This window comes from Thalassophryne amazonica, unplaced genomic scaffold (assembly GCF_902500255.1).
Source record: "Thalassophryne amazonica unplaced genomic scaffold, fThaAma1.1, whole genome shotgun sequence".
NCBI classification, from domain to species: domain Eukaryota; kingdom Metazoa; phylum Chordata; class Actinopteri; order Batrachoidiformes; family Batrachoididae; genus Thalassophryne; species Thalassophryne amazonica.
Genome location: NW_022986244.1, coordinates 212,590 through 233,147, shown reverse-complemented (window position 1 = coordinate 233,147; position 20,558 = coordinate 212,590). Strand labels below are relative to the sequence as shown.

Genomic DNA, 20,558 nt, shown 5'->3' with positions numbered 1-20,558 from the left:
CGCTAGACAGCGCCTACGCGCATGTGTGATGATGTCACAACTCTGTCCAGTTAAGGAGATGCGGTTTCTTTCAATAACAAGAACTGTCAAGAAACTTTCTCGTGTGTTTGGGAGGAATAGCCGTTTCAATGCTTGAATAATGATGTCAGTTGCACAAAGAAATCAAATAATAGTGAAAAGATGTTCATTGCGCCCAGAATGTTTTTATTTTGGTAGTTGAACTTTCACAGCAATGAATATAAAGCCCCGGTCACACGGCAGTAATGGAGGACACCAAAGCAAAACGAAACAAGAAATCTGGACCACCATTGACTTTTGGAGACATCATTTAACCGGCGTCCAGCTTTGATCAGTCAGCCGCTCCGTGAGGCGTCATTACCACGGATCAGTCAGCCGCTCCGTGAGGCTTCATTACCACGGATCAATCAACCGCTCCGTGAGGCGTCAATACCACGGATCAGTCAGCCGCTCCGTGGGGCGTCATTACCACGGATCAGTCAGCCGCTCCGTGGGGCGTCATTACCACGGATCAGTCAGCCGCTCTGTGAGGCGTCATTACCACGGATCAGTCAGCCGCTCCGTGGGGCGTCATTACCACGGATCAGTCAGCCGCTCCGTGGGGCGTCGTAACAACCGAGATTGACTATTAACCCAGCAGCTGGGCACCCACACTTGAAGTTTGCTATTCGCCCGCCTGCTGTCTCTTTCTGGCCAGTGTGACACCAGGACCACACTGACGAACAGTCTCTGAAAGAAGCTCCTCAGTTTTTTTTATTTTTTTATTTTGGATGACAGTCAAACAGAACACTGATGGTACACGAATTACACAAAGGATGAGGAACCGTCAAGACAGAAAGTAAAATGGAATACGGACAAATTGGAGTTGTCGTCGGGATTTGTACAGGAACGAAGCTGGACAATAGTTAAATATCTGCGGAAGTCAACGTGAGTCCAGATTTCTTGTTTCGTTTTGGCTTCAGTGTCCTTCGTCAGTGCCGTGTGGCTGGGGCTGTACATCAATATTCACACCACTGCAGCACTCTGTCTCATTCCTTGTGGCTCAACAACAACAATGACAACAAAATTATTTTCCGATATGGTGTGGAATTCGCCTCCAGTGGCCATTTCACTCCCTGGAAATCTGACAGCTGAGCAGGTGTTTCTAATGATGCCAAACACGCGAGCGAGAGGCTCACTAACCGGAAGTCTGGGTTTCAAGATGGTGGTGCATCTTGAAAATTGTCCATTTAAAAAAAACAAAAAACTGAAGCGCTTGCTCAACGTTCATAAGACGCCTCATTTTTACAAAATAAAAAAACACAACCACACTAACTACACACACTAAATACTCCACCAAAATTATACACACCACAGACACACCAAATAAATACATCAAAGACCAGAACTCTAATCGCTGTCTGTACACCCGAAATGCACGTGTACTCAGTGTTTTTCATGTATCGTTGCATTCGTAGATTTTCTTGCAGCTGTGTATGTTTGCTTTTAATGTATGCATTCTGTTGTGTGTAACCCTTGCCGCACTCCTGGATGTGTTGTAGCGCACGTACACACATGCACAAAAGCACTGCCTCGTACATGATTTAGGGTCTCAAACGTTGAAAAAAGAATGAAAGAACACTGGGTTTTCTGTTTTCATATGTCACACCTCTGTGGATCAAGCTGTTCACACGCAAATGTCCACTGCTGCTGGAACTTTTTCCACACTTGATAGCTTCAGAGTTCATGGACAGAATGCTGCAGCTCCGGACAGACGTTTTGTGCAGCAACTCACTCCTCAGTGCGCAGCACTGCAGCAATAACACTATCATGGACTGCCGCGTGCTGGCAGAGAGGCTGACTAAATTCTTCCTGGCTGGCCAGGACCACGGCATGACCGTGGCAGCACTCGCCACATCACATGCAGTGGCAGAAGCCCCACACTGCACACCAGCACCGGCGCAGAGGAGCTGCATCTCTGCTCCACTGCAGCACTCACAAACCGGCTTCTGTTCTGTGTGAAAACATTCAGCTGGTCGATCGAAGTCAAACTAAACGTGAACGTTACAAAAACTAAGCAAACGATAAAAAAAAAACCCGTCAAGAATAACAGAAAAATGAAATACGAACAAATTGAGGTTTTCGGCTGCATTTGTTCAAATTTTTCAACAGTTTAAAATTCCTGACGACGCGTCAGCTGCAGGAATGAACCTGAGGGAAGGTTAAACAATGCCAACGATATTCAACAAAAGTCCAGATTTCTTGTTTCGTTTCAGCTTTGTTGCCCTTCGTTAAGTGCCATGTGACCAGACCTTTAAGATTCTAATTCTTCATGTTGAGCTGCGGCGAGTGAAAAAGCCGCTGTTAGAAGTGTGAAGTGTTTTTGTGCCTGCAGGATGTATCGTCCACTTTCTAAGTTGCCGCAAAGGGGCCAGTTGTTCACATTTTGAAGAAAGCATGAAACAATTTAAGGGGTGGACACCAGGGAAATATACAGATTAAGTAGGCATAGCATGTTATTTTCAGAATGGCTGGGAAAAACAACACGGAACGTAACTACATACAGATGATAAACGCACTTTATTTGCAAGTCACACAGCTTGAACTTGTAAAAATCAACATTTCTCACGAATTGCTATGAAGTCCAAATTACATTGGTTGCCAGGCATGGTGACGGCGTGGCTCATAACAGGTGGACACAAATGCGAATTCTCACTCGGGATGGAGTAAAAGGTTTAATCATCAAAACAAGCAGGGAGTCGGTACACACGTGATCCAGCAGTGAGACAACGGTAACAAACAGGCGATAGGCTGAGGCGTGGTTCAGCAGACAGGCAGAGGTCAAAATACACAGCGAGGGGGCGATCAGAGACAAAGACAAACTCAAGGTCAAAGACAAAGCAAGGTCAAAAATCCGGCAGGAAACTAACTGGAACTAAGGCTGGAGAGTGACATGAATTCAACAGTCTGGCAGTGAGCGTGTGAGGGCTTAAATAACTGGTGGTGTAATTAGTGGAGAAATGAGGAGCAGGTGTGCAGAAGGTGCTGGAAGGGGGCGTGACCGGGGAAGACAAAGGTAAGTGCAAGAGAGTGCAGTGAGGCAAAAGCAAAGTGAACTGGGGCAAGATAAATAAGTGGCTGAAAAACCAACGGTGCAATGCAGGTAAAGTAAGTGACAGAAAAACTAACAGTGAATAATGTGACGTGTTCCAGACAAGCCATAATGTGAGAGCAAAAGGGGAAACAAAATGAGGAAATAACGTGACTAATCCAAATAGCGGGAAACAAGAAGATCTGTGATTATAATCAAAACTAGAATAGGGACTGATACAGATTAAAATATAAAAATAAAAGGCAATGATCGATAAAGACATGACAAATCAGTTTACAAACAGAGCAGAAAATAACTGACATGAAACAAAACCAGTAACCACAAAATATAACACAAAATAGATGATAAACGGAGAATAAACAAATGAGAAATAAAAGATAACTGATAAACGGAAAATGCAATAAATAACAAATGGAACATGATATGAAAAGAAACACTGTAGGTGAATAATAACCAAAACCTGTGACTAAAGCAGAATACCAGAAATGTGATAACCAGAACTAAACTTTCCTGATTCTCTCCCCTCAGCCCCAACCAGTCCCAGCAGAAGACTGCCCCTCCCTGAGCCTGGTCCTGCTGGAGGTTTCTTCCTGTTAAAAGGGATTTTTTTCCTTCCCACTGTCGCCAAGTGGTTGCTCATAGGGGGTCGTTTTGACCGTTGGGGTTTTTCTGTAATTATTGTATGGCTTTTGCCTTACAATATAAAGCGCCTTGGGGCAGCTGTTTGTTGTGATTTGGTGCTATATAAATAAAATTGATTTGATTTAAACTTAAAGGACCAGGAGTGAACAAACAATAACCAACTACAGAATAAAAGAAAACTAAAGAAAGAATCCATGACTAAAGTCTAACATAAAAGTGCTGTAACTAGGTTTAAGGGTATGATTCCTTCTTTGTTATCGTCTCCAATGCCATATACCAACACAGTGCAGAGTAGCTACCTAAACTCTGTGAGTGAGATAGATTATCTCGTCAATAGCTTTACATCCTTATTGAGCACAACTTTGGATGCTGTAGCTCCTCTGAAAAAGAGAGCCTTAAATCAGAAGTGCCTGACTCCGTGGTATAACCCACAAACTCGCAGCTTAAAGCAGATAACCCGTAAGCTGGAGAGGAAATGGCGTCTCACTAATTTAGAAGATCTTCATTTAGCCTGGAAAAAGAGTCTGTTGCTCTATAAAAAAGCCCTCCGTAAAGCTAGGACATCTTACTATTCATCACTAATTGAAGAAAATAAGAACAACCCCATGTTTCTTTTCAGTACTGTATCCAGGCTGACAGAGTCAGAGCTCTATTGAGCCGAGTATTCCTTGACTTCATGACTTTCTTTGCAAATAAAATTTTAACTATTAGAGAAAAAATTATTCATAACCATCCCAAAGACATATCTTTATGTTCGACTGCTTTCAGTAATGCTGGTATTTGGTTAGACTCTTTCTCTCCGATTGTTCTGTCTGAGTTCCTTTCATTAGTCACTTCCTCCAAACCATCAACATTTCTATTAGACCCCATGCCATAGGTATTAAAGGCACTGCGCTGCAGTGGTTTGAATCATATTTATCTAATAGATTACAATTTGTTCATGTAAATGGGGAATCTTCTTCACGGACTAAGGTTAATTATAGAGTTCCACAAGGTTCTGTGCTAGGACCGATTTTATTCACTTGATGTCCACGCTTTAAACGAAACGCGCATGGAGCCACTGCTGGAGCAGTGTGTGTCTGCATCTCTGCGTTCCAGGACTTGGCTCTGGGACGGAGCTCTGTACCGCCTGAGTCCTGGAGAAGCTGCAAACAGAAGCGAGCAATCCTACTCACTGTGGAGATCTGTGCGCACGTCTGTGAATCCACCTGCTCTGGTTGCTCATCCAGAACAAAAGAGTGATCATCTCCTTCATCATCAGAATCCTCACTGTCTGGATCAGACTGATGACGCGCTGCGTTGTCCGTCGTGCTCCAGTGGACAATTTTCAAGATCCCGCTAGACAGCGCCTACGCGCATGTGTGATGATGTCACAACTCTGTCCAGTTAAGGAGATGCGGTTTCTTTCAATAACAAGAACTGTCAAGAAACTTTCTCGTGTGTTTGGGAGGAATAGCCGTTTCAATGCTTGAATAATGATGTCAGTTGCACAAAGAAATCAAATAATAGTGAAAAGATGTTCATTGCGCCCAGAATGTTTTTATTTTGGTAGTTGAACTTTCACAGCAATGAATATAAAGCCCCGGTCACACGGCAGTAATGGAGGACACCAAAGCAAAACGAAACAAGAAATCTGGACCACCATTGACTTTTGGAGACATCATTTAACCGGCGTCCAGCTTTGATCAGTCAGCCGCTCCGTGAGGCGTCATTACCACGGATCAGTCAGCCGCTCCGTGAGGCTTCATTACCACGGATCAATCAACCGCTCCGTGAGGCGTCAATACCACGGATCAGTCAGCCGCTCCGTGGGGCGTCATTACCACGGATCAGTCAGCCGCTCTGTGAGGCGTCATTACCACGGATCAGTCAGCCGCTCTGTGAGGCGTCATTACCACGGATCAGTCAGCCGCTCCGTGGGGCGTCATTACCACGGATCAGTCAGCCGCTCCGTGGGGCGTCGTAACAACCGAGATTGACTATTAACCCAGCAGCTGGGCACCCACACTTGAAGTTTGCTATTCGCCCGCCTGCTGTCTCTTTCTGGCCAGTGTGACACCAGGACCACACTGACGAACAGTCTCTGAAAGAAGCTCCTCAGTTTTTTTTATTTTTTTATTTTGGATGACAGTCAAACAGAACACTGATGGTACACGAATTACACAAAGGATGAGGAACCGTCAAGACAGAAAGTAAAATGGAATACGGACAAATTGGAGTTGTCGTCGGGATTTGTACAGGAACGAAGCTGGACAATAGTTAAATATCTGCGGAAGTCAACGTGAGTCCAGATTTCTTGTTTCGTTTTGGCTTCAGTGTCCTTCGTCAGTGCCGTGTGGCTGGGGCTGTACATCAATATTCACACCACTGCAGCACTCTGTCTCATTCCTTGTGGCTCAACAACAACAATGACAACAAAATTATTTTCCGATATGGTGTGGAATTCGCCTCCAGTGGCCATTTCACTCCCTGGAAATCTGACAGCTGAGCAGGTGTTTCTAATGATGCCAAACACGCGAGCGAGAGGCTCACTAACCGGAAGTCTGGGTTTCAAGATGGTGGTGCATCTTGAAAATTGTCCATTTAAAAAAAACAAAAAACTGAAGCGCTTGCTCAACGTTCATAAGACGCCTCATTTTTACAAAATAAAAAAACACAACCACACTAACTACACACACTAAATACTCCACCAAAATTATACACACCACAGACACACCAAATAAATACATCAAAGACCAGAACTCTAATCGCTGTCTGTACACCCGAAATGCACGTGTACTCAGTGTTTTTCATGTATCGTTGCATTCGTAGATTTTCTTGCAGCTGTGTATGTTTGCTTTTAATGTATGCATTCTGTTGTGTGTAACCCTTGCCGCACTCCTGGATGTGTTGTAGCGCACGTACACACATGCACAAAAGCACTGCCTCGTACATGATTTAGGGTCTCAAACGTTGAAAAAAGAATGAAAGAACACTGGGTTTTCTGTTTTCATATGTCACACCTCTGTGGATCAAGCTGTTCACACGCAAATGTCCACTGCTGCTGGAACTTTTTCCACACTTGATAGCTTCAGAGTTCATGGACAGAATGCTGCAGCTCCGGACAGACGTTTTGTGCAGCAACTCACTCCTCAGTGCGCAGCACTGCAGCAATAACACTATCATGGACTGCCGCGTGCTGGCAGAGAGGCTGACTAAATTCTTCCTGGCTGGCCAGGACCACGGCATGACCGTGGCAGCACTCGCCACATCACATGCAGTGGCAGAAGCCCCACACTGCACACCAGCACCGGCGCAGAGGAGCTGCATCTCTGCTCCACTGCAGCACTCACAAACCGGCTTCTGTTCTGTGTGAAAACATTCAGCTGGTCGATCGAAGTCAAACTAAACGTGAACGTTACAAAAACTAAGCAAACGATAAAAAAAAACCCGTCAAGAATAACAGAAAAATGAAATACGAACAAATTGAGGTTTTCGGCTGCATTTGTTCAAATTTTTCAACAGTTTAAAATTCCTGACGACGCGTCAGCTGCAGGAATGAACCTGAGGGAAGGTTAAACAATGCCAACGATATTCAACAAAAGTCCAGATTTCTTGTTTCGTTTCAGCTTTGTTGCCCTTCGTTAAGTGCCATGTGACCAGACCTTTAAGATTCTAATTCTTCATGTTGAGCTGCGGCGAGTGAAAAAGCCGCTGTTAGAAGTGTGAAGTGTTTTTGTGCCTGCAGGATGTATCGTCCACTTTCTAAGTTGCCGCAAAGGGGCCAGTTGTTCACATTTTGAAGAAAGCATGAAACAATTTAAGGGGTGGACACCAGGGAAATATACAGATTAAGTAGGCATAGCATGTTATTTTCAGAATGGCTGGGAAAAACAACACGGAACGTAACTACATACAGATGATAAACGCACTTTATTTGCAAGTCACACAGCTTGAACTTGTAAAAATCAACATTTCTCACGAATTGCTATGAAGTCCAAATTACATTGGTTGCCAGGCATGGTGACGGCGTGGCTCATAACAGGTGGACACAAATGCGAATTCTCACTCGGGATGGAGTAAAAGGTTTAATCATCAAAACAAGCAGGGAGTCGGTACACACGTGATCCAGCAGTGAGACAACGGTAACAAACAGGCGATAGGCTGAGGCGTGGTTCAGCAGACAGGCAGAGGTCAAAATACACAGCGAGGGGGCGATCAGAGACAAAGACAAACTCAAGGTCAAAGACAAAGCAAGGTCAAAAATCCGGCAGGAAACTAACTGGAACTAAGGCTGGAGAGTGACATGAATTCAACAGTCTGGCAGTGAGCGTGTGAGGGCTTAAATAACTGGTGGTGTAATTAGTGGAGAAATGAGGAGCAGGTGTGCAGAAGGTGCTGGAAGGGGGCGTGACCGGGGAAGACAAAGGTAAGTGCAAGAGAGTGCAGTGAGGCAAAAGCAAAGTGAACTGGGGCAAGATAAATAAGTGGCTGAAAAACCAACGGTGCAATGCAGGTAAAGTAAGTGACAGAAAAACTAACAGTGAATAATGTGACGTGTTCCAGACAAGCCATAATGTGAGAGCAAAAGGGGAAACAAAATGAGGAAATAACGTGACTAATCCAAATAGCGGGAAACAAGAAGATCTGTGATTATAATCAAAACTAGAATAGGGACTGATACAGATTAAAATATAAAATAAAAGGCAATGATCGATAAAGACATGACAAATCAGTTTACAAACAGAGCAGAAAATAACTGACATGAAACAAAACCAGTAACCACAAAATATAACACAAAATAGATGATAAACGGAGAATAAACAAATGAGAAATAAAAGATAACTGATAAACGGAAAATGCAATAAATAACAAATGGAACATGATATGAAAAGAAACACTGTAGGTGAATAATAACCAAAACCTGTGACTAAAGCAGAATACCAGAAATGTGATAACCAGAACTAAACTTTCCTGATTCTCTCCCCTCAGCCCCAACCAGTCCCAGCAGAAGACTGCCCCTCCCTGAGCCTGGTCCTGCTGGAGGTTTCTTCCTGTTAAAAGGGATTTTTTTCCTTCCCACTGTCGCCAAGTGGTTGCTCATAGGGGGTCGTTTTGACCGTTGGGGTTTTTCTGTAATTATTGTATGGCTTTTGCCTTACAATATAAAGCGCCTTGGGGCAGCTGTTTGTTGTGATTTGGTGCTATATAAATAAAATTGATTTGATTTAAACTTAAAGGACCAGGAGTGAACAAACAATAACCAACTACAGAATAAAAGAAAACTAAAGAAAGAATCCATGACTAAAGTCTAACATAAAAGTGCTGTAACTAGGTTTAAGGGTATGATTCCTTCTTTGTTATCGTCTCCAATGCCATATACCAACACAGTGCAGAGTAGCTACCTAAACTCTGTGAGTGAGATAGATTATCTCGTCAATAGCTTTACATCCTTATTGAGCACAACTTTGGATGCTGTAGCTCCTCTGAAAAAGAGAGCCTTAAATCAGAAGTGCCTGACTCCGTGGTATAACCCACAAACTCGCAGCTTAAAGCAGATAACCCGTAAGCTGGAGAGGAAATGGCGTCTCACTAATTTAGAAGATCTTCATTTAGCCTGGAAAAAGAGTCTGTTGCTCTATAAAAAAGCCCTCCGTAAAGCTAGGACATCTTACTATTCATCACTAATTGAAGAAAATAAGAACAACCCCATGTTTCTTTTCAGTACTGTATCCAGGCTGACAGAGTCAGAGCTCTATTGAGCCGAGTATTCCTTGACTTCATGACTTTCTTTGCAAATAAAATTTTAACTATTAGAGAAAAAATTATTCATAACCATCCCAAAGACATATCTTTATGTTCGACTGCTTTCAGTAATGCTGGTATTTGGTTAGACTCTTTCTCTCCGATTGTTCTGTCTGAGTTCCTTTCATTAGTCACTTCCTCCAAACCATCAACATTTCTATTAGACCCCATGCCATAGGTATTAAAGGCACTGCGCTGCAGTGGTTTGAATCATATTTATCTAATAGATTACAATTTGTTCATGTAAATGGGGAATCTTCTTCACGGACTAAGGTTAATTATAGAGTTCCACAAGGTTCTGTGCTAGGACCGATTTTATTCACTTGATGTCCACGCTTTAAACGAAACGCGCATGGAGCCACTGCTGGAGCAGTGTGTGTCTGCATCTCTGCGTTCCAGGACTTGGCTCTGGGACGGAGCTCTGTACCGCCTGAGTCCTGGAGAAGCTGCAAACAGAAGCGAGCAATCCTACTCACTGTGGAGATCTGTGCGCACGTCTGTGAATCCACCTGCTCTGGTTGCTCATCCAGAACAAAAGAGTGATCATCTCCTTCATCATCAGAATCCTCACTGTCTGGATCAGACTGATGACGCGCTGCGTTGTCCGTCGTGCTCCAGTGGACAATTTTCAAGATCCCGCTAGACAGCGCCTACGCGCATGTGTGATGATGTCACAACTCTGTCCAGTTAAGGAGATGCGGTTTCTTTCAATAACAAGAACTGTCAAGAAACTTTCTCGTGTGTTTGGGAGGAATAGCCGTTTCAATGCTTGAATAATGATGTCAGTTGCACAAAGAAATCAAATAATAGTGAAAAGATGTTCATTGCGCCCAGAATGTTTTTATTTTGGTAGTTGAACTTTCACAGCAATGAATATAAAGCCCCGGTCACACGGCAGTAATGGAGGACACCAAAGCAAAACGAAACAAGAAATCTGGACCACCATTGACTTTTGGAGACATCATTTAACCGGCGTCCAGCTTTGATCAGTCAGCCGCTCCGTGAGGCGTCATTACCACGGATCAGTCAGCCGCTCCGTGAGGCTTCATTACCACGGATCAATCAACCGCTCCGTGAGGCGTCAATACCACGGATCAGTCAGCCGCTCCGTGGGGCGTCATTACCACGGATCAGTCAGCCGCTCTGTGAGGCGTCATTACCACGGATCAGTCAGCCGCTCTGTGAGGCGTCATTACCACGGATCAGTCAGCCGCTCCGTGGGGCGTCATTACCACGGATCAGTCAGCCGCTCCGTGGGGCGTCGTAACAACCGAGATTGACTATTAACCCAGCAGCTGGGCACCCACACTTGAAGTTTGCTATTCGCCCGCCTGCTGTCTCTTTCTGGCCAGTGTGACACCAGGACCACACTGACGAACAGTCTCTGAAAGAAGCTCCTCAGTTTTTTTTATTTTTTTATTTTGGATGACAGTCAAACAGAACACTGATGGTACACGAATTACACAAAGGATGAGGAACCGTCAAGACAGAAAGTAAAATGGAATACGGACAAATTGGAGTTGTCGTCGGGATTTGTACAGGAACGAAGCTGGACAATAGTTAAATATCTGCGGAAGTCAACGTGAGTCCAGATTTCTTGTTTCGTTTTGGCTTCAGTGTCCTTCGTCAGTGCCGTGTGGCTGGGGCTGTACATCAATATTCACACCACTGCAGCACTCTGTCTCATTCCTTGTGGCTCAACAACAACAATGACAACAAAATTATTTTCCGATATGGTGTGGAATTCGCCTCCAGTGGCCATTTCACTCCCTGGAAATCTGACAGCTGAGCAGGTGTTTCTAATGATGCCAAACACGCGAGCGAGAGGCTCACTAACCGGAAGTCTGGGTTTCAAGATGGTGGTGCATCTTGAAAATTGTCCATTTAAAAAAAACAAAAAACTGAAGCGCTTGCTCAACGTTCATAAGACGCCTCATTTTTACAAAATAAAAAAACACAACCACACTAACTACACACACTAAATACTCCACCAAAATTATACACACCACAGACACACCAAATAAATACATCAAAGACCAGAACTCTAATCGCTGTCTGTACACCCGAAATGCACGTGTACTCAGTGTTTTTCATGTATCGTTGCATTCGTAGATTTTCTTGCAGCTGTGTATGTTTGCTTTTAATGTATGCATTCTGTTGTGTGTAACCCTTGCCGCACTCCTGGATGTGTTGTAGCGCACGTACACACATGCACAAAAGCACTGCCTCGTACATGATTTAGGGTCTCAAACGTTGAAAAAAGAATGAAAGAACACTGGGTTTTCTGTTTTCATATGTCACACCTCTGTGGATCAAGCTGTTCACACGCAAATGTCCACTGCTGCTGGAACTTTTTCCACACTTGATAGCTTCAGAGTTCATGGACAGAATGCTGCAGCTCCGGACAGACGTTTTGTGCAGCAACTCACTCCTCAGTGCGCAGCACTGCAGCAATAACACTATCATGGACTGCCGCGTGCTGGCAGAGAGGCTGACTAAATTCTTCCTGGCTGGCCAGGACCACGGCATGACCGTGGCAGCACTCGCCACATCACATGCAGTGGCAGAAGCCCCACACTGCACACCAGCACCGGCGCAGAGGAGCTGCATCTCTGCTCCACTGCAGCACTCACAAACCGGCTTCTGTTCTGTGTGAAAACATTCAGCTGGTCGATCGAAGTCAAACTAAACGTGAACGTTACAAAAACTAAGCAAACGATAAAAAAAAACCCGTCAAGAATAACAGAAAAATGAAATACGAACAAATTGAGGTTTTCGGCTGCATTTGTTCAAATTTTTCAACAGTTTAAAATTCCTGACGACGCGTCAGCTGCAGGAATGAACCTGAGGGAAGGTTAAACAATGCCAACGATATTCAACAAAAGTCCAGATTTCTTGTTTCGTTTCAGCTTTGTTGCCCTTCGTTAAGTGCCATGTGACCAGACCTTTAAGATTCTAATTCTTCATGTTGAGCTGCGGCGAGTGAAAAAAGCCGCTGTTAGAAGTGTGAAGTGTTTTTGTGCCTGCAGGATGTATCGTCCACTTTCTAAGTTGCCGCAAAGGGGCCAGTTGTTCACATTTTGAAGAAAGCATGAAACAATTTAAGGGGTGGACACCAGGGAAATATACAGATTAAGTAGGCATAGCATGTTATTTTCAGAATGGCTGGGAAAAACAACACGGAACGTAACTACATACAGATGATAAACGCACTTTATTTGCAAGTCACACAGCTTGAACTTGTAAAAATCAACATTTCTCACGAATTGCTATGAAGTCCAAATTACATTGGTTGCCAGGCATGGTGACGGCGTGGCTCATAACAGGTGGACACAAATGCGAATTCTCACTCGGGATGGAGTAAAAGGTTTAATCATCAAAACAAGCAGGGAGTCGGTACACACGTGATCCAGCAGTGAGACAACGGTAACAAACAGGCGATAGGCTGAGGCGTGGTTCAGCAGACAGGCAGAGGTCAAAATACACAGCGAGGGGGCGATCAGAGACAAAGACAAACTCAAGGTCAAAGACAAAGCAAGGTCAAAAATCCGGCAGGAAACTAACTGGAACTAAGGCTGGAGAGTGACATGAATTCAACAGTCTGGCAGTGAGCGTGTGAGGGCTTAAATAACTGGTGGTGTAATTAGTGGAGAAATGAGGAGCAGGTGTGCAGAAGGTGCTGGAAGGGGGCGTGACCGGGGAAGACAAAGGTAAGTGCAAGAGAGTGCAGTGAGGCAAAAGCAAAGTGAACTGGGGCAAGATAAATAAGTGGCTGAAAAACCAACGGTGCAATGCAGGTAAAGTAAGTGACAGAAAAACTAACAGTGAATAATGTGACGTGTTCCAGACAAGCCATAATGTGAGAGCAAAAGGGGAAACAAAATGAGGAAATAACGTGACTAATCCAAATAGCGGGAAACAAGAAGATCTGTGATTATAATCAAAACTAGAATAGGGACTGATACAGATTAAAATATAAAAATAAAAGGCAATGATCGATAAAGACATGACAAATCAGTTTACAAACAGAGCAGAAAATAACTGACATGAAACAAAACCAGTAACCACAAAATATAACACAAAATAGATGATAAACGGAGAATAAACAAATGAGAAATAAAAGATAACTGATAAACGGAAAATGCAATAAATAACAAATGGAACATGATATGAAAAGAAACACTGTAGGTGAATAATAACCAAAACCTGTGACTAAAGCAGAATACCAGAAATGTGATAACCAGAACTAAACTTTCCTGATTCTCTCCCCTCAGCCCCAACCAGTCCCAGCAGAAGACTGCCCCTCCCTGAGCCTGGTCCTGCTGGAGGTTTCTTCCTGTTAAAAGGGATTTTTTTCCTTCCCACTGTCGCCAAGTGGTTGCTCATAGGGGGTCGTTTTGACCGTTGGGGTTTTTCTGTAATTATTGTATGGCTTTTGCCTTACAATATAAAGCGCCTTGGGGCAGCTGTTTGTTGTGATTTGGTGCTATATAAATAAAATTGATTTGATTTAAACTTAAAGGACCAGGAGTGAACAAACAATAACCAACTACAGAATAAAAGAAAACTAAAGAAAGAATCCATGACTAAAGTCTAACATAAAAGTGCTGTAACTAGGTTTAAGGGTATGATTCCTTCTTTGTTATCGTCTCCAATGCCATATACCAACACAGTGCAGAGTAGCTACCTAAACTCTGTGAGTGAGATAGATTATCTCGTCAATAGCTTTACATCCTTATTGAGCACAACTTTGGATGCTGTAGCTCCTCTGAAAAAGAGAGCCTTAAATCAGAAGTGCCTGACTCCGTGGTATAACCCACAAACTCGCAGCTTAAAGCAGATAACCCGTAAGCTGGAGAGGAAATGGCGTCTCACTAATTTAGAAGATCTTCATTTAGCCTGGAAAAAGAGTCTGTTGCTCTATAAAAAAGCCCTCCGTAAAGCTAGGACATCTTACTATTCATCACTAATTGAAGAAAATAAGAACAACCCCATGTTTCTTTTCAGTACTGTATCCAGGCTGACAGAGTCAGAGCTCTATTGAGCCGAGTATTCCTTGACTTCATGACTTTCTTTGCAAATAAAATTTTAACTATTAGAGAAAAAATTATTCATAACCATCCCAAAGACATATCTTTATGTTCGACTGCTTTCAGTAATGCTGGTATTTGGTTAGACTCTTTCTCTCCGATTGTTCTGTCTGAGTTCCTTTCATTAGTCACTTCCTCCAAACCATCAACATTTCTATTAGACCCCATGCCATAGGTATTAAAGGCACTGCGCTGCAGTGGTTTGAATCATATTTATCTAATAGATTACAATTTGTTCATGTAAATGGGGAATCTTCTTCACGGACTAAGGTTAATTATAGAGTTCCACAAGGTTCTGTGCTAGGACCGATTTTATTCACTTTATACATGCTTCCCTTAGGCAGTATTACAAACCCTGGCAATAATTATGGAATCACCGGCCTCGGAGGATGTTCATTCAGTTGTTTAATTTTGTAGAAAAAAAGCAGATCACAGACATGACACAAAACTAAAGTCATTTCAAATGGCAACTTTCTGGCTTTAAGAAACACTATAAGGAATCAGAAAAAATAATTGTGGCAGTCAGTAACGGTTACTTTTTTAGACCAAGCAGAGGGAAAAAAATATGGAATCACTCAATTCTGAGGAATAAATTATGGAATCACCCTGTAAATTTTCTCTTTTTTTTTTTTAACTTTATTGTTTTTAAAGGTTCATACCAACATTAAATCGACAATAACATCAGTCACAGTAACATAACAGTCTGAAGTTACAGGTTTCTATAACAGATTGACAGATGTTTTAGTACATTATTACAATATCAAATCAAAATATTCATGTCACTACATTGGTGCCATTTAAGAAGATTTTCCACTTTTTCCATTGCTTGTCATATTTGTCCCCTTTCAGCTTAAGATTATAAGTAATTTTCTCCATCCCTGAAATATTTTCCACAACATTGATCCAGTCCTGTTGTGTGGGTGGGTCTGGTTGTAACCATTTCTTTGTGATTGCTTTTTTAGAAGCAGCTAAGATGATTTTTGTGAGATACATGTCCTCATTCCTCACCACTTCGGTTATGTTTCCCAGATACAACACCAGATATGTATCTAGAATTTAATAGTGGGTGTGTAGTCCTTAACTTGTGGATTCAGTGTCCTCCATACATCAATCAGTCCCACTTGCTGTATTATTGTGTTCATTAAATTAGTCATGTGATTTTTGCACTTTTTAGTACTGGTTGTATCAATATTCCGGTTCAAAACACTGTTATAATCACCTGCACATATTAATAGACCTTCTGACTCTTGTACTATTAGGTTGAATAGGGTCTTAAAGAAATTCTTATTACTCTCCGGGGGAGCATAGATGTTTACCAAGGTAACCAGTCTATTTTCCAATTTACCTTTAATTATTACATACCTACCATCTTTGTCAGTTATCTCTTTAGCTAAATCAAATTGAACAGAGTTGGTGATTAATATAACTACCCCTCTTTTTTTGGCTAGGTTTGTAGGAGCTATAATATGTATTTCTGTATCCAAACCTCTTGAGTTTTTCATGTTCTAGTGAACGCAAATGTGTCTCCTGTAAAAGAATGACCTGGGCATTTTCTTTAAGCAAAACCTTACTACTTTTTATTGGATTATTCAAGCCATTTACATTCAGTGACACCAATTTAATATTATTAAAAGGCATGTTCTTTCCCAATATTTAAATTGTAGTTCTCCAGACGTCTAACACCGGCCTGAACAAATGGCCAACAACAAAACACCAAACACATCAAATAAAATACAAATAAAAAGGAAAAAATGCCTGACTCCCAAGTTATGGTGAACTCTTCACACCCTTTGTCCCTGTTGGAAGGCTGAGGGGAGATTCTCTTCGTGGAGGGCCCCTCCTTGGTGGCGAAACACGCAATCTCACACATCCAAAGTCCAACTTTACCCGATAGCAATAATTTTAGTTTAAACGAAGTTGAGTGTTTGTTGGAGGTATAAATCTCACGTTTCCCCCGCTATATTTCTAATTTACTAAGCACACATTTCTAACAAAACCTTTCTTGCATACCGTAATTCCGAAAGTAGTGTGCGCTCTGATACGCGCTGGTTAGTGGTCACGCTGCGTCAAAGTGAGCGCTGGCTTCTCCGCTTCACCTATCGGCTCTCTGCCACTGCGACGCCAACGATAGACGCTCCAATTCTGGGTTCATCTCTGCTGGATTTGGTCCCGGGTCTGGTACAGCGAAACCTCTTTTCCTCATCTCCACGGCTGCTTCTTGTGCGCTCCTGTAGGTGCGCACGCCAGTGTCCCAGTGAATATGTATCTTATCCAGCGGTGTTTGAAATCGAACACTTTTCTCTCTCAAAACCCTCTTGATGTTACCATATTGCCTGTGCTTCTGTACCACTTCAGTGGCATAATCATGATCAAACGATATGTGCTGCCCCTCATACATGACTCTTCCTGCCCAAGCCTTTATCAATATTTCTTCCTTGCATGTGAATTCCTGGAAGTTTATTATAATCGACCTGGGTGGAGCATTTTCATCAGGTTTTGGAATCAGGGCTCTGTGGGCTCTTTGAATGCGTAGGTTCATGTCCTGTGGTAGTGAAAGTGATTTCTTAAGCAGCTTATCAGCAAACTGTAACATTGAATCTTTTTCAGTCCCCTCTTTGACGTTGTAAATGCGGATGTTATTTCGTCGTGCTCTTCCTTCCAGATCTGTCAGTTTATGTTGCATTATCCTGTTGTTTGCGATCACTTTGGTTAAAGCATCCTTCATGGCTGCGGTCAGCGTCTCAGCCTCCCCGATACGTGCCTCAGCCTCGCTTAGCTTGTTTTCCAGTGCATTAGCTTGTTCAGTATTTGCTGTAATATTCTGGTATATTTCAGTTTTTAAATCCGCCATCTCATGTCTTCTCTCAGTTCACGCATTTTCTGGAAGTCTTGCTTATTCTCTGTGCGGAATATTTGTAGATCCATTTGAATCTCTTTTAGCATGTTGCTAATGCTATCCGCACCTTCACATTGCTGTTCGGGGTTTTCCATTTCCTCCGCTTGTTGTCGTGTTTCACGCTTTGCACAACTTCTGGTCCACGTACCCCCTTTCATTCCAGATGAATTTGGCTAAAAGAAAACCATGCTGGTCTTGAATATGGGGTCTTTTTCTGAACTTTGCTATCGGTCACTCTGAGTTATGCTGCCATCTTGTCTCGCTTGCTATCGGAAGTCCACCCTGTAAATTTTCATCCCCAAAACTAACACCTGCATCAAATCAGATCTGCTTGTTAGTCTGAATCTAAAAAGGAGTGATCACATCTTGGAAAGCTGTTGCACCAAGTGGACTGACATGAATCATGGCTCCAACACGAGAGATGTCAATTGAAAAAAGGAGAGGATTATCAAACTCTTAAAAGAGCGTAGATCATCATGCAATGTTGCAAAGCTGTGTCTAAACTCTGGACCAAACCATACAAACAACATGGGAGAAGCTGCAAACAGAAGCGAGCAATCCTACTCACTGTGGAGATCTGTGCGCACGTCTGTGAATCCACCTGCTCTGGTTGCTCATCCAGAACAAAAGAGTGATCATCTCCTTCATCATCAGAATCCTCACTGTCTGGATCAGACTGATGACGCGCTGCGTTGTCCGTCGTGCTCCAGTGGACAATTTTCAAGATCCCGCTAGACAGCGCCTACGCGCATGTGTGATGATGTCACAACTCTGTCCAGTTAAGGAGATGCGGTTTCTTTCAATAACAAGAACTGTCAAGAAACTTTCTCGTGTGTTTGGGAGGAATAGCCGTTTCAATGCTTGAATAATGATGTCAGTTGCACAAAGAAATCAAATAATAGTGAAAAGATGTTCATTGCGCCCAGAATGTTTTTATTTTGGTAGTTGAACTTTCACAGCAATGAATATAAAGCCCCGGTCACACGGCAGTAATGGAGGACACCAAAGCAAAACGAAACAAGAAATCTGGACCACCATTGACTTTTGGAGACATCATTTAACCGGCGTCCAGCTTTGATCAGTCAGCCGCTCCGTGAGGCGTCATTACCACGGATCAGTCAGCCGCTCCGTGAGGCTTCATTACCACGGATCAATCAACCGCTCCGTGAGGCGTCAATACCACGGATCAGTCAGCCGCTCCGTGGGGCGTCATTACCACGGATCAGTCAGCCGCTCTGTGAGGCGTCATTACCACGGATCAGTCAGCCGCTCTGTGAGGCGTCATTACCACGGATCAGTCAGCCGCTCCGTGGGGCGTCATTACCACGGATCAGTCAGCCGCTCCGTGGGGCGTCGTAACAACCGAGATTGACTATTAACCCAGCAGCTGGGCACCCACACTTGAAGTTTGCTATTCGCCCGCCTGCTGTCTCTTTCTGGCCAGTGTGACACCAGGACCACACTGACGAACAGTCTCTGAAAGAAGCTCCTCAGTTTTTTTTATTTTTTTATTTTGGATGACAGTCAAACAGAACACTGATGGTACACGAATTACACAAAGGATGAGGAACCGTCAAGACAGAAAGTAAAATGGAATACGGACAAATTGGAGTTGTCGTCGGGATTTGTACAGGAACGAAGCTGGACAATAGTTAAATATCTGCGGAAGTCAACGTGAGTCCAGATTTCTTGTTTCGTTTTGGCTTCAGTGTCCTTCGTCAGTGCCGTGTGGCTGGGGCTGTACATCAATATTCACACCACTGCAGCACTCTGTCTCATTCCTTGTGGCTCAACAACAACAATGACAACAAAATTATTTTCCGATACGGTGTGGAATTCGCCTCCAGTGGCCATTTCACTCCCTGGAAATCTGACAGCTGAGCAGGTGTTTCTAATGATGCCAAACACGCGAGCGAGAGGCTCACTAACCGGAAGTCTGGGTTTCAAGATGGTGGTGCATCTTGAAAATTGTCCATTTAAAAAAAACAAAAAACTGAAGCGCTTGCTCAACGTTCATAAGACGCCTCATTTTTACAAAATAAAAAAACACAACCACACTAACTACACACACTAAATACTCCACCAAAATTATACACACCACAGACACACCAAATAAATACATCAAAGACCAGAACTCTAATCGCTGTCTGTACACCCGAAATGCACGTGTACTCAGTGTTTTTCATGTATCGTTGCATTCGTAGATTTTCTTGCAGCTGTGTATGTTTGCTTTTAATGTATGCATTCTGTTGTGTGTAACCCTTGCCGCACTCCTGGATGTGTTGTAGCGCACGTACACACATGCACAAAAGCACTGCCTCGTACATGATTTAGGGTCTCAAACGTTGAAAAAAAGAATGAAAGAACACTGGGTTTTCTGTTTTCATATGTCACACCTCTGTGGATCAAGCTGTTCACACGCAAATGTCCACTGCTGCTGGAACTTTTTCCACACTTGATAGCTTCAGAGTTCATGGACAGAATGCTGCAGCTCCGGACAGACGTTTTGTGCAGCAACTCACTCCTCAGTGCGCAGCACTGCAGCAATAACACTATCATGGACTGCCGCGTGCTGGCAGAGAGGCTGACTAAATTCTTCCTGGCTGGCCAGGACCACGGCATGACCGTGGCAGCACTCGCCACATCACATGCAGTGGCAGAAGCCCCACACTGCACACCAGCACCGGCGCAGAGGAGCTGCATCTCTGCTCCACTGCAGCACTCACAAACCGGCTTCTGTTCTGTGTGAAAACATTCAGCTGGTCGATCGAAGTCAAACTAAACGTGAACGTTACAAAAACTAAGCAAACGATAAAAAAAACCCGTCAAGAATAACAGAAAAATGAAATACGAACAAATTGAGGTTTTCGGCTGCATTTGTTCAAATTTTTCAACAGTTTAAAATTCCTGACGACGCGTCAGCTGCAGGAATGAACCTGAGGGAAGGTTAAACAATGCCAACGATATTCAACAAAAGTCCAGATTTCTTGTTTCGTTTCAGCTTTGTTGCCCTTCGTTAAGTGCCATGTGACCAGAC

General features: G+C 43.3%; 1 protein-coding gene across 2 annotated transcripts in view; it reads left to right on the top strand.

Moving 5' to 3' along the window:
* The window catches only part of abcf3 (ATP-binding cassette, sub-family F (GCN20), member 3), a 166,852-nt gene that overhangs the window by 20,669 nt on the left and 125,625 nt on the right, over window positions 1–20,558 (top strand). The window lies entirely within an intron of this gene.